Raw genomic sequence first — 16,050 nt, 5'->3', positions numbered from 1 at the left:
CCCAGGACTAGATGGCTTCACAGGGTAATTCTACAAACATTCCAAGAAGACTTAATTACAATTCTGCTCAAAAAATTGAAGAGGAGGGAACACTCCTTAACCCATTCTACAGGGCGTACATCACCTCATATCATAGCTGGGTAAAGATATCACAAACTAAGAAAACTACAGAACAATATGTTTTATATATATAGACGCAAAAATCCTCAACAAAATCCTAGCACACTGAATCAATCCAACAGCATATTAAAAGAATTATACACCAAGATCAAGTGCAATTTATCCCTGGTATGCAAGGGTGGTTCAACTTGAGAAAACCATATAATATAACATACCACATTAACAGAATGAAAAGAAAAAAAACAAATGATCAACACAGAAAAGGCATCTGACATAATATAGCCCCCTTCCTTGATAAACACAATTAGAACACTAGAATAGAAGGAAACTTCCTCAACATGAAAAAGGGCACATGAAAAGCCCACAACTAACATTCTACTTGGTGGTGAAAGACTGAAAGTTTTTCCTCTAAGGTAATGAACAAGACAGGATGCCCACTGTCACCAATGTTACTCAACACTGTACTGCAAATTCTTTCCAGAGCAACTGGCCAAAAAATAGTAACAACAGGCACCCACATTGGAAAAGAAGAAGTAAACTTCCCCTATGTGAAGATGATATGATCCTACATACAGAATATTCTTTAAAATCTTCATCAAAGCTCCTAGAACTAATAAATGAATTTAGGAAAGTGGCAGTGTGCATGAGCACACCCAAAAATAGTGTTTCCATACACAAGCAATGAAGAACTGGAACAAGAAATCAAGAAAAAAAATCCATTTAAAACAGCAACAAAAAAAACCCAAATATATAGGAATAAATCTAACCAAGGATGTAAAGGACTTATATACAGAAAACTACAAAGCACTGCTAAAAGAAATTTTTAAATGCCTACATAGATGGAAAGATATTCCATGTTCATGGATTAAAAGACTAAATATCATTAAGATGTCAATACTACCCAAAATAATTTATAGATTCAATGCAGTCCCAGTCAAAATTCCAAAAACCTTCTTTGCAGAAATGGAAAAGCCAATCAATTTTATATGGAAGGGTAACGGTCCCTGAATAGCTAGAGCCATCATGAAAAAGCATAATGAAGTCCTACGGAGGACTCACTCCACCCAATCTTAAAACTTATTACAAAACAACACAGTAATCAAAACAGCATGGTATCAGCACAGGGAGAGAAATATACACCATTGGAATACAAGTAAGAGCCTTGAAACAAAACTTCATATTTATGGCCAAATGATTGTTAACAAGGTGGCAATAAATTACTGACAAGTTGTTTTAATGGGGAAAGAATAGTCTAACAAATGTTGCCAGGAAAACTGGATCTCCATTGCAAAACAAAAAGGGGGATTCCAAACTCACACCATAATAAAAATAAACTCAAAATAAATCAAAGACATAATTCTCACCTGCCATGCCAGAGACTGGGTTTGATTCCCAGTGCCTGTCCATGTTAAAAAAAAAAATTAATAGATCAAAGACATAATGTAAGAACTGAACTATCAAACTCCTAGAAGAAAACATACAGAAGCATGTTCAGGATCTCATGCTAGGAAACAACAACGAAGCTGGAGGACTTTCACTGCCTGGCTTCAAAGCATATTACAAAGCCCAATAGTCAAAACAGCATGCTACTGTCATAAAGATAGGTATATTGTACAATGGAACCAAATTGAGAGTTTAGAAGTAGACCCAGATATTTATGGTCAACTAATTTTTGACAAGGCTACTGAGTCCACTGAACTAGGACAGACCAGTTTCATCAGTAAGTCATGCTGGGAGAATTGGAAATTCATATCCAAAAGAATGAAAGAGGACCCTGTCTCAAAACTTATACAAAATCTAATTCAAAATGGATCAGAGACTTAAATATAAGAGACAGGACCATAAAACTCAACATCTTTTGGTAGGCAGAGATTTCTCAGACTTGACACCAAAAGCACAAGCAACAACAAAAAATAGATAAATGGGACCTCCTCAAAACTGAATACTTTTGTGTATCAAAGAACTTGTTCAAAAAGGTGAAAAGGCAGCTTATTCAATGGGAGAAAATATTTGTAAAACATATCCACTAAGGGTTTAATAACCAGAATATATAAAGAAAACCTACAACTCAATGACAAAAAGACAAAACTAAATTCAAAAATGGGTAAAACACTGTGGGAGCAACAATGTATTCCAAACCAAAAGGGGGAACAGAAATGCAACAAAGTAAGGTATCAGTGGCAAACAGAGTTCAAATGCAGCTGAGCGGCTATTCTGGAGGTTACTCTTGTGCAAGCTTCACTATATATCGTTAATCGTCATGGTTTGCCAAACTCCAACCAACATCATTCCTATTAACTCTAAAGAACATCTAGGGCTCTGTGATGGTTAGGTTCTAGTGTCAACTTGGCCAAATGATTATGCCAAATCTATGCAAACACTGGCCTGACCGTTGCTGCAAGGATATTTCTGGCTAGAAGGCTGGTGTTTTTAGTCATCAGTCAGTTGACTGCACCTGCAGCTGATTACATTTACACTCCACTAAGGCATGTCTCCCACAATAAGACAATCCAATCAGTTGAAGCCTTTAAGGGAGAAGAAAGACTCTTTCACTGCTTCCTCAGCCAGAAAGCCTCTTCTGTGGAGTTCATTCAGATCCTTCATTGAAGCTGCCAGCTTCACAGCCTGCCCTATGGATTTTGGACTCTCCCATTCCCATAGCTGCATGAGACACCTTTATAAATCTCAATTTTACAGATTTCTCCTGTTGGTTTTGTTTCTCTAGAGAACCTTGACTAACACAGCTCTAACTGAGACTCTACAAAAGTCTCATGCACTAAGTTTACTTTCTTGAAAGTGAGAACCTTCAAGCGAGTTCCTAGAACATATAAATCTTGAAAACCAGAGGGGTCAGCCTCTCCAAGAATATTAACTAATTCCACCCCCCTATCCTATATTGATATACCTTTTCAACATAAAAAAAGTTAGAATGGGCACAGCCCAAAGACCCTTATAGATTCAAAGGAGAAAGAGGAGTTATAATAGAGGAGATAGGATTTAACAGACAGGTATGACTCCTAAACCACTATACTGTTTTACTTTTGGCGTCTGGTGTTTTGGAGCAGCTACACAGTAAAACCTGAAAATGTATGGTATGGCAACCCATACAAAACTCTGAAATCTGTTCTGTAATTACTTGTTAAAATGTATTCTGAAAATTTTTATTTTTCCTTTTTTCTATTTTTTACTTTTTTTATATAGGTTATATTTCACTATAAAAATGGATAAAAGTCTTGAATAGACATTTTTCTAAAGAGGAAATACAAATGACAAAAAAGGCACATGAAATGATACTCAACATCAACGTCACTAGCTATCAGAAAGTGAAATCAAAACCACAAGATATCATTTCACACCTACTAAAATGGTCACTATTAAAGCAAACAGAAAACTACAAATACTGAGATTTCTGGACCCTTGGGTACAATGGAAGGCCCATAGATGGTGCCTGTATCTGGGAAAGGGGAGAACACTCAGCAGAGATACACTTGGCATCCTTCTGTCTTAACCAAAACAGTGCAGTTCTCTCCTCCCCCAAGCCCTTATTTTTCCTTTCTAATTAAATAGCATCTCCATACAATCAGATGCCTATGACATAACAAAGCTTTATCTTTATTTTTTTATATGCCTTTTATTCTTCTCTTTTACCTCTGTCATTAAAAAAAGGTGCAGGGAGAAGATGGAGGCTTAGTAAGACGCGCAGGTCTTAGTTCCTCCTCCAGAACAGCAACTAAAGAAACAGAAACAATAGGAAACAGCTCCCGGAGCCACGACAGAGACCAAAAAGACAGCGTACCCCATTCTGAAACGGCTGAACGGGCAGGGAGAATCCGCTGCAGTGAGATACCCGAGGGGTGCGCGTTTTCCCAGCCGGGGCGGCCGGCGACTGGGGTCGCCTCCACGCACGTGGCTCCCCGGTCTGACTGGGAACGTTGGATAGCGGGGCCCTCCCGCCACGCTTGGCGTCTCGGGCCAGCTGGGCAATATGGACCGGCACTCCTCTAAGCCGCGGCGGCCGGCTACCCCCCCTCCACGTGCGGTTTCCCGGGCCGACTGCAAGATTCGGATTGGCAAGTTAAAGGAGCCACAGCATCTTTTACTGGTGGGCCCCGCAGACAGACGAGTGCCACAAGCGCCACCTACTGGGCAGAAAAAGAAAAACAGAGCCCAGAGATTTCACAGAAAAACCTTTCAACCAGCCGGGTCCCACACCCAGGGAAATCTGATCAAATGCCCACACACCAGCAGAAAATAATGGATGACGCTCGGAAAATTGAAGATATGGCCCAGTCAAAGGAACAAACCAATAGTTCAAATGAGATACAGGAGCTGAGACAACTAATGCTGAATATACGAACAGAAATGGAAAAACTCTTCAAAAACCAAATCAATAAATTGAGGGAGGACATGAAGAAGACATGGGCTGAACAAAAAGAAGAAATAGAAAATCTGAAAAAACAAATCACAGAACTTATGGGAGTGAAGGACAAAGAAGAAAAAATGGAAAAAACAATGGATACCTACAATGGTAGATCGAAAGAGACAGAAGCTACAATTAGTGAACTGGAGGATGGAACATCTGAATTCCAAAAAGAAACAGAAACTATAGGGAAAAGAAAGGAAAAACTTGAGCAGGGGATCAGGGAACTGAATGGCAACATGAAGCGCACAAATATACGTGTTGTGGGTGTCCCAGAAGGAGAAGAGAAGGGAAAAGAAGGAGAAAAACTAATGGAAGAAATTATCATTGAAAATTTTCCAACTCTTATGAAAGACCTAAATTTACAGATCCAAGAAGTGCAGCGCACCCCAAAGAGAATAGACCCAAATAGGCGTTCTCCAAGACACTTACTAGTTAGAATGTCAGAGGTCAAAGAGAAAGAGAGGATCTTGAAAGCAGCAAGAGAAAAACAATCTGTCACATACAAGGGAAACCCAATAAGACTATGTGTAGATTTCTCAGCAGAAACCATGGAAGCTAGAAGACAGTGGGATGATATATTTAAATTACTAAAAGAGAAAAACTGCCAACCAAGACTCCTATATCCAGCAAAATTGTCCTTCAAAAATGAAGGAGAAATTAAAACATTTATAGACAAAAAGCCACTGAGAGAATTTGTGACCAAGAGACCAGCTCTGCAAGAAATACTAAAGGGAGCACTAGAGTCAGATACGAAAAGACAGAAGAGAGAGGTATGGAGTAAAGTGTAGAAAGAAGGAAAATCAGATATGATATATATAATACAAAAGCCAAAATGGTAGAGGAAAATATTATCCAAACAGTAATAACACTAAAAGTTAATGGACTGGGGCCATGGTGGCTCAGCAGGCAGGAATACTTGCCTGCAATGCCAGAGGACCTGGGTTCGATTCCCGGTGCCGGTGCCTGCCCATGTAAAAAAAAAAAAAAAAAAAAAGTTAATGGACTGAATTTCCCAATCAAAAGACATAGACTGGCAGAATGGCTTACGACCCAGCAATACCACTGCTAGGTATCTACTCAAAGGACTTAAGGGCAAAGACACAGACGGACATTTGCACACCAGTGTTTATAGCAGCATTATCTACAATTGCAAAGAGATGGAAACAGCCAAAATGTCCATCAACAGACGAGTGGCTAAACAAACTGTGGCATATACCTACGATGGAATATTATGCAGCTTTAAGACAGACTAAACTTATGAAGCATGTAATAACATGGATGGACCTAGAGAACATTATGCTGAGTGAGTCTAGCCAAAAACTAAAGGACAAATACTGTATGGTCCCACTGATGTGAACCGACATTCGAGAATCAGCTTGGAATATATCATTGGTAACAGAGACCAGCAGGAGTTAGAAATAGGGTAAGATAATGGGTAATTGGAGCTGAAGGGTTACAGACTGTGCAACAGGACTAGATACAAAAACTCAAAAATGGACAGCACAATAATACCTAAGTGTAATGTAACTATGCTGGAACACTGAATGAAGCTGCACCTGAAATATAGTTTTTTGTTTGTTTGTTTGTTTGTATCTTTTGTTTTTGTTTTTTTCTTTTTCCTTTATATATATATATATATATTTTATTAGTATTATTATTTTAATTCTCTTCTCTATATTAACATTCTATATCTTTTTCTGCTGTTTTGCTAGTTCTTTTCCTAAATCGATGCAAATGTACTAAGAAATGATGATCATACATCTATGTGATGATACTAAGAATTACTGAGTGCATGTGTAGAATGGAATGATTTCTAAATGTTGTGTTAATTTCTTTTCTTTTTTTTGATTAATAAAAAAAATTTAAAAAAAAAAAGGTGCAAATTCCATTGCCTAAACATTTCTTAAACATGTCTTCTTCTCTCTAATACCAATGCAAATGCCTTAGGTTAGGTCTTAATCAACAGCTATCCCTGCATCTCTATCTCCCCATCTCCCCTTGAATGAGCAGTTCTTTTATTTTCTTTTTAAAACTCCTTTATAGATTTACAGGGTCTGAATCCAAAACAATCCAAAAACTGTAAATAATAAAAATGGTTTAAAGCTGAAAAAAGAATAGAAAACTACAAGCACTGAAGAGGATGTGGAAAAATAGGAACACTTTTTCACTGCTGGTGGGAATGTAAAATGGTACAGCCGCTGTAGAAGAAAGACATTTGGTGGTGACTCAGGAAGTTAAGTATAGAACTGTCATATGATCCAGCAACCCCACTACTAGATATATATTCAGAAGAACTGAAAGCAGGGACGTGAATAGAAATTTACACACCAACGTTCATAATGACATTAGTCACAATTGCCAAAAGATGGAAACAACCCAAGTGTCCATCAACTGATGAATGGATCAACAAAATATGGAATATACACAGGATATAATATTCGGAAGTAAGAAGGAATGAAGTCATGATGCATGCGACAACATGGATGTCAACTTGAGGACATTATGTTGACTGAAATAAGACTGACACAAAAAGCACATTATATGAGCTCACTAATATGAATTAATTATAATACGCAAACTCATAGTTAAAATCTAGATTATAGGTTACCAAGAGATAGAATGAGGTTAGAGAATGGAGAGCTGATGCTTATAATTTGTGCTGAATTTTTAATTAGGTTGATAGTAAATGTCTGGAAGGACAGAGATGATGGTAGCACATCCGGGTGAGTATAATTAACAGTACTGAATTATATGTGTGATTGTGGCTGAAAGGGGACATGTAGGGTCATGTATATTACTAGAAGGAAAGCTAGAGGATAAAACACAGGACTGTATAATAATACAATGAACTCTGTTATGGAGGATGACTCCGCTTCATAGTACAATTATGAATGTTCTTTCATGATCTAGAGCAAATGTACATAGCTATCATAAGGAATATGGAAAAATGCACCTAATGCAAACTAAGAACTACAGTTAATAGTAGTATTTTAATATTCTGTCATCAATTGTAACAAATATACCACACAAATGCATGCTAACAGGGTGGGTAAAGGGTATGAGTTTTTCTTTCTGGAGTAATGAAAAATGTTCTAAAATTGAATTGTGGTGATGAATGCAAAACTCTGATTATTCTGTGAGCTACTGATTGCATACTTTGGACAGAGTGTATGATGTGTGAATATATCTCAATAAAACTGCTTTGAAAAAAAGAAAAGAAAGAAAGCTGATTGATAGGTGGGTGGATAGAGAAACAAAGAAGGTACTGGGACAGAAAAGTGATCCAATTTTCCAAAGAAAGGCTTTTTTATATTTATTTCAAGCCCACCTTGTGGGTGTGATATTTATGTTTATATCTCCATAAGACTATTGTAACTATAGTGATATCACTTAATTCACTTAATTTCATTTTAGGTTCAACTGATTTTATGTTCACCCCTAAAATGGCATCTCCTTGGTTTCAATAGAAGAATTTCATGATTGTTAATATTTTTAAGTCTAGAACAATTCTAGTCAAGATTTAGGGTACTCCTTAATCCCCTTATCCTAAAGAATTTTAGTCTAGATCTCTGCTGTCCAAAATGGTAGCCAATAGTCACATGTAGCTTTCAGCACTTGAAATGTGTTAAAAGTATAAAATAACCACTGCATTTAAAAGACTTAGTATGACCCAGATATGAATAAACCTTTTATCTATATAGACTGGCAGTTCCCTTTCCCAGGTGTCACAAAGGATATAAATCCTGAAGAAAGTAGAATAAACTACTGAAATTCTCTAGACCTCTACTACCTGTTAACTAAAATGATTCTCCTTGTCTCTGACGGGTATAAAAGCCAACTGAAAAATCACTGTGGGAAGGCTAATTTGGTCGTCCTCCCACCAGCATAAATAAACTTCTTTTGCTTCCTTAAAAAAAATAAATAAATAAAAAGACAGTATGAAAAATAGGACACAAACTCTCAATTTTATATTGATTACATGCTAAAATGATATTTTGGATTTATTATTAAAATTAATTTCACCTGTTTCTTAAGTTTTCAAATATGGCTAATAGAACATGTAGCATTACACACGTGCCTTGCGTTATATTTTTGTTGGACATCGCTGGTCCAGACCAATTCTAAGCCCACAGAAATGACAAAACCCACAAATAGGATTATTTGATTTACTATTAGTAATCTTTAAAAAGATATTGATAGGCAGAAATACAGTTCAATATCACAGAAGCCAAAGAAAGAGTTTACACAAGTAGTTTATCACATAAAAGAACAGCAGAAAGATCAAGCTGGATATAAACTTGGAAAAACTGCTGAATTTAACAAGTGAGAGGACACTGATAACTACAAAAACTATTTTTGAATAATACTGTAGGCGGAAACAACATTGTCATGAATTTAGGAGTTACAAAGAGTGGACTATTTCATTTGGCATCTACACAAACATGGTTTATATTACAGAAACTGGAGGAAGATAAAATATTTGAACCTATTAATCCTATACAAGTATAGGAATAAATTCAATGTCAATATAAAATTTAAGGTGGTCGGGGTTTTGTTTTTTGTTTTTAACTTCATTTCAGGGGCCTAAAATTAAGTTGAGGGGTTACACTGGAAGTTTCTGCCCTGTCTTCTCTGCCTCTTTCCTCTTCCCTCATCATTTTTGAAGGGTATCCACAATAAAGGTCATTTTCTATTCATGGTCTTGTAAACACCTGCATTTTTTGATCTGCAAATCAAAATCTGGTCTAAGGACAACCAATTCAATAAGCCGAGCCCTTGATCTTGGGGCTCGCCCCTATGAAACTTATTCTTGCAAAGGAGAAGCTAAGCCTACTTATAATTATGCCTAAGAATCACCCCAAGGGAATCTTTTGCTGCTCAGATGTGGCTTCTCTCTCTCTAAGCCAACTCGGTAGGTGAACTCACTGCCCTCCACCACTACATAGGACATGACTCCCAGGGGTATAAAACTTCCTGGCAATGTGTGACAGGACTCCTGGTATGAGCCGGAACCCAGCAGCATTAGATGAGAAAGACTTCTTGACCAAAAGGGGGAAGAGAGAAATGAAACGAAATAAAGTTTAAGTGGCTGAGAGATTCCAAATAGAGTTGAAAGGTTATTCTGGATGTTATTCTTATGAATTATATAGATATCCCTTTTTAGTTTATGGTGTATTAGAGTGGCTGGAGGGAAGTACCTAAAACTGTTCAATTGTGTTCCAGTTGCCTTGACTCTTGAAGATAATTATATAATTATATGGCTTTTACAGTATGACCGTGTGGTTGTGAAAACCTTTTATCTGATGCTCCTTTTATCCAGGGTATAGATAGATGAGTAAAAAATAAAGATAAAAATAAATAATGGGGAAGGGGGTAAGGGGTTAAAAAAAATGGGTAGATTGAAATACTAGTGGTCAGTGAGAGGGAGGGATAAGGGATATGGGATGTATCATTTTTTTCTTTTTCTGCAGTGATGTAAATGGTCTAAAAATGATCATGGAGATATATACACAACTGTGATCATACTGTGAGCCAATGATTGTACACTATAGATGGACTGCATATGTGTGAAGATTTCTCAATTAAAATATTTTTTAAAAAAACCTTTAGGAAAAAAAAACCTGTTCTAAGGAAGCAGCTGATAGAGAACTGAATTCTTTATTTTAGATTTCTTATTTAACTTATGAAAAAAGTGAGAATGAAAGCTTTTAATCTTTGTTCAAAATACCTCCTTCATTGATGTTACCTATTACCTAAAAATTAGACGACTTGGTTATCTTAAGACATGTCTTTTTTTTTTTTTTTTTTTATTAATTAAAAAAAGAATTAACAAAACAATTAGAAATCATTCCATTCTACATGTACAATCAGTAATTCTTAATAACATCACATAGTTGCATATTCATCATTTCTTAGTACATTTGCATCGATCTTAAGACATGTCTTGTCGCCTCCTGAAAGGAGACAGGTAGGTAATGTAAGGCCAGTTACCCAGCATACCTAGTTGGTAGTCTGTTTAAAAAGCAAACTCGATTATGAATTTCAGCCTCTTAAGAATGTCCTAGGATTATAAAGATGGACAAATACATGGGAATGAAAATAAGAAATTGATTTAAAAGAAGGAAAAGAGGGGGGGAGGGGAGAGATTCTGAAGCAAAAATAGAGAGAATTTAAATACTCCTGTCTGCACATATTCCCAGAAGATTACTCTTTTACTCCCATGAGTAATCAATTACAGTCTCAAGATGAAAGTGAGGAAAGACATCTGGTTTTCCTCAGAAGCCTATGATCTTCAAAAACTTTTGAAATAAAGATTCACAAATAAAGATCTACCATCAAAAGCAAAAGTTAATAACCAATGAAGGGAAGGAAGTAAGAAATCTGAAAAGAGGTCGTATTTGATGATGTCAATCAACCTTCACTGATACTGGCTGGAAGCACCCAAGGTTTGAAGGACTTCAAAAGGAGCCCCCAGAATAACCCCAAAGATCCTCTGTATACTTAATGACTAAAAAGCCCTGAAACAGCAGTGAAAACAGTCTGAAATTCTGCCTAATTTCACCTTCAACAGAAAAACATCATGTGACATATGTGAGGAGAAAACATAAGGTCTAAGTCTTCCAAATACTTTTGTGTAAGGAGAGCCAAAAGAGAAAAAAAAGAAAATACATTCCTTTCTGTACTTTCATTTCAAACTAAGAATCAAATTCTGTAAGATTTCTCCTGTGGTAATACTCACTCTCCCAAACATATGCACAAGAAACTTGGATATCACAAATTTCAAGTGGTTTTTCATCTTTTTGGTCACATATAGCAACTAATGTTTTGAACAATGTCAACTACATCACACTCAGAAGGAACTCCTTTCTGAGAACTCAACATAGAAAGGACTATCAAAATGAAATTCCTGATAATTTTGAAAGGTAAAGGAATAAAGAGCAGAATAAATGACGGAGCCAACCAAACATAATTCCTATTAAAATGAATGAAAATCAGGAAAAAGTCAAAATAGATTCTACGTACTTTCTAGCAGAATACTTATTAGATTTTAATCCTTGACAGAGTTTATTTTTTAAACCCTAAGCATTCACCTTTAGTCAGTTGAAAGAAAAGGGAAAAAACACTCATAGAACATATATTATACTTCAATATGGCAAAAAACAACTTTAAATACCCCAGAGTCAACCTTAATCTCTCTAGATAAATGGATGAAAATAGTTACAAAACTAAACTCAGCCACGTTTGTGAGATTAAAAAAAAAAAGTGACCAATTTATCCTCTTTCTCCTTTACTGTAGGTCATCTGAAATGGTAATATATCCTTTATGCTTTGCTAAACTGAAAATTTATTCAACAGTTCTATTTCTGAAGTCATTATTTCTTCTATTTTACATGGGGTAACATCCAACCACCTCTTAAGGGAATGCATGATTTAGCAACATCTTTTCCCAACCCATTCATTTATGCTCAGAACAAAATTTGTTCTTGAACCTTTCTGTTTTATAGAACCTGACTGACCAAGTTCATAGATATGAAACCTAAGAGATGAGACAGAAATGAGAAAGACATAATCAAGTTCAGTCACTCCAATGAAGAATGCCATCCTCCATCATGAATGTAGTTTTATTAAACTTCTCTGTATTTACTATTCTCAGTAAACGCAGCCAATGAAAGACAACTTTACTAAAAGTGACTCTAAAGAAGAGGTAATTTCAGTGCTTTGGTTCACACAGATGAGGAATAAATGTTCTGTGAATAAATGAATAAGCAATCATGAGAAACGAAAATACTAAAACACAGTGTTCCATTAAAGTGAGAATTAAAGTCACACTAGACAGTCCACTGAGAATTTAATAATTCAGTGATTTCACAAGCTGTATATTGTTTAGACCTTCCATTTACCATATGACTTGAAAAAATTTTTATTTAGGTTATGTGCTCACAAAAATGCTTTAAAAATCTATTGTGCTCTCTAGTACTTCAAATCCTAAGAAACTGGTTCTCTTCACCAACAAGAATACATGATCAAAAAGCATATAATGATATACATTAATTCTCCAAATAGGGGTCAGGCATATTTATGTATCTATGTCTTATAAAAATGGTAAGAGATTCTCTGGGCTAACAGATATTCAGAGAGACATTTCTTGAAAATCCTGGACACAAAAAGACTTTCTTTCTCCATCGAGTTGTCTTAGCACCTTCATCAAAAATCAACTGCCATATAAACATTAAGGACAAATCAATAGGTCAAGCCCTTGATCTTAAGGCTTACTCTTGTGAAGCCTATGTACACAGTGGAAAAGCTGAGCCTATCTATAGGTATACCTAAGAATCATCTCCAGAGGACCTCTTTTGTTGCTCGGATGTGGCCTCTCTAAGCCCAACTCTGCCAGTGGAAACCACTGCCTTCCCCCCTACATGGAACATGACATCCAGGGATGAAACTCTCCCTGGCGATGTGGGAGATAGCTCCCAAGCATGAGCCTGAGCCTGTACCGTGGGATCAACAATACCATCCTGACCAAAAGGAGGAAAAGAAATTTAACAAATAAAGTACCGGTGGCTGAGAGAGTTCAAGTAGAGGCTACTCTGGAGGTCACCCTTATGCAAGCTTCAATTAGACATTGCTACCTATTATAACTTGCTAACCCCCTACCAAAACCATTCCTGCCAATTCTAAAGAATACCTAGGGCATTATATAAGATTCTACAAAAGTACCATGAACTAGGGTAACTTTCTGGAAACCAACAACCTCCAGATTGATCCCTGGAACGGGGAATCTGTTCTGAAATGCACAGGGGCCAGCCTCTCCAGAATATCAACTAATTCCATGCCCCTATCCCATATTATATAGACAGCCTCTTCCAACATGAAAAAGTTAGAATGGGCATGGCCTAATACCCTTAAAGAATGGGAGAAAGATCAAAGGTGATTGTGGAGTTATACAGAGAAGAACAGGTTTAACAAATGAATATGACTGTTGAATCATCATATTGGTATTTCTTTTAGTCACCAGTATTTCAGAGCAGCTAGAAGCAAAAACCTAAAATTGTTCGGAATTGTAACCCACAGGAAATTCTGAAATTTGTTCTACAACTAATTGTTGTGATGTACTTTGAAACTTATTGCATTTTGTATATATGTTATTCTTCACAAAAAAAGAAAAAAGAGAGAAGGAGTGTAACAGAGAAGATAGGATTTAACAAATGAGTCTGACTGCTGAATCATTACATTGGTATTTATTTGGTCTCCACTGTCTTGGAGCAGCTAGAACAAAAAAAACAAGAAATCGTGGAACAGTCACCCATACCAAATTTTAAAATCTGCTCTATAACTACTTGTCAAAATGTACTTAGAAATTTATTGCTTTTTTTATATAAATGTCATATTTCACAATTTAAAAAAAGTCAATTGATCATAAATGCATGGGTTTATCTCTGGAGTCTCAATTATATTCCATTGATCTATAGGTCTATCATTATGCCAGTATCACAGTCTTGCCGTTTTACTTCTACATTTTTAAACTGGATGCCTTTTATTTCTTTTTCTGGTCTAACTGCCTTGGCAAGAACCTTCAGTACAATGATGAAAAAAGAAGTCATGAGAGTAAGATCCTCATCTTATTTCTGATCTCAGGAGGAAAGCTTTCAGATTTTGCCATAAAACCGGATAATTTCTATAGATGTCATTTATCACGTTGAGGTGGTTCCTTTGTATTTCTCAGTTGCTAGATATTTTTATCATGTGCTCATTTAGATGTTAGATTTAGTCAAAAACCTTCTCTAAGTCTACTGAGATGATCATGTGGTTCCATCCTTTATTCTAATAATATGATTTATAATACTGATTGAATTTTATATGTTGAACCAATCTCACATTCTGGGGTGAATTCCTCTTAGTCATAGTGTATAACCTTTTTTTTTTATATGCTGCCAGATTTGCTTTGCTAGCATATTGTTGAGAATTTTTGCATGTATAATCATAAGGGATACTTGTCTTTAGTTTTCTTGTGATGTCTTTGTCTAGTTTTGGTATCAGTGTAATGCAGTCTTCAGAGAATGAGTTGGGACATGTCACTCCTCTATTTTTTGAAAGAATTTGTGAAATACTGGTGTTAATTGCTTTATGTTCCATTTTGACCTAAAGAGTTTTTCTCAAGTTGGAAACTTTTATAAACCACATTAAAAAGTATTTGGAATAATTCTCCAATTTCTTATTAAACTCTTTTAGTTAATTCTCCAAAGGCAGCTCAAAGATAAGATTTTTAATGAATGACAACCATACTGGATATGCAGGACAAAGATATAAGATTTTGTTAATATTCAAAAACAGATGCTCCAATATAACTAAAAACAAAAGCAACCGAGTTACTTTTAAGGCAAGCCAATATAAACACTATCTATAATGTTTATAAAACTCAGTTTTTATAACTATTATAGACAAAGTAACAGTAACACAATAAAATCTTCCCTTGGTTTAATTTATATTTAGTCTAACCAACACCTCTCTACCAAAATCTAAAATAACACTATAGTACCTGGCACATAAAAAGTACATAATTCATGTTTGCTGAATTGAATTAACAAATCAAATCTCAACCATCTTCATCTGACAGTCTCTATTTTATGTCCAAGTTCTATAATGCACAGTAGCTGGGTAAGAGAATGGGTTATGGAGTCAGAACTCAGTTTAAATCACAGCCTTTCCACTTATACAGCCATATGGTTTGGTGTTTCTTACTTAACCTAAGCTTACTTACATTTATACATTAATAAAGCAGAAATAGGATCTATGTCACAAAGGTCTTCACAATTTGTACACAGAAGTAATTTATATAAGGTAAAGATTATAAGGCCTGGTGAATACTAAGTACATGAAAATGTTAAAATTAGGTTTTATTATTCTTATTACTGATAATGAAAGAACCAGAGTTTAAGAACTAAAAAGGACTTCACGGATCATCTAGCTCAATCCTGTGCCAAAAAAAAAAAATAGATGCGAAAATTGAGGTCCAAAGAAATTAGATGCTCAAGATCAGCACAGCCAAGATCAGAACTTAGGATCATCATGAGGGCTTAATCTATCATACATTAAGAAACGGGAGGGCAGATTTTAAAGTGGGGTTGAAGGGGAAAATAATGGCAGGACACTTTAGAAAATGCATATGGTCTCAGATGTCAAGAGCTCAGAAAAATCTTGAGACTTCATTTTTGGTTTTATTTAACAAACATTAAAATTGAGGGGAAAATACAGAATTTGTTTTTAATTAAAATTCTTCCTACCCCTATATCTACAAAGAATGAAAGGTTGAATTATTTTCAGGAATTTCAGGATATTTTATCACTTTATGATTATCATCCTAATTACTTCACAAAAACGCCACACCAAAACCAACTGGCAAAAATGCATAGTTCTAAAAGTTTCATTTTTTTTTACCAACATTATCAGAGAGTAAACTGATGGTATTAATGAAGGCTCTGAGTTATAAGAAGGGGTTCAATTAT

General features: G+C 35.7%; 1 protein-coding gene across 17 annotated transcripts in view; it reads right to left on the bottom strand.

Moving 5' to 3' along the window:
- The window catches only part of TMCC1 (transmembrane and coiled-coil domain family 1), a 390,104-nt gene that overhangs the window by 260,210 nt on the left and 113,844 nt on the right, over window positions 1-16,050 (bottom strand). For 9 of the 17 annotated variants that reach the window (XM_077116458.1, XM_077116453.1, XM_077116455.1 and 6 more), the window contains one exon: window positions 5,464-5,506. The exons of the other annotated variants lie outside the window; for them this stretch is intronic. The gene's annotated coding sequence lies outside the window, so the exon portion shown is untranslated. The remainder of the gene's footprint in view (window positions 1-5,463; window positions 5,507-16,050) is intronic. 17 annotated transcript variants of the gene reach the window in all.

The sequence above is a fragment of the Tamandua tetradactyla genome, chromosome 9, assembly GCF_023851605.1.
Source record: "Tamandua tetradactyla isolate mTamTet1 chromosome 9, mTamTet1.pri, whole genome shotgun sequence".
In the NCBI taxonomy this organism is placed as follows: Eukaryota; Metazoa; Chordata; class Mammalia; order Pilosa; family Myrmecophagidae; genus Tamandua; species Tamandua tetradactyla.
The sequence above is the reverse complement of the archived record's forward strand: the minus strand, read 5'-3'. Positions and strand labels throughout refer to the sequence as shown.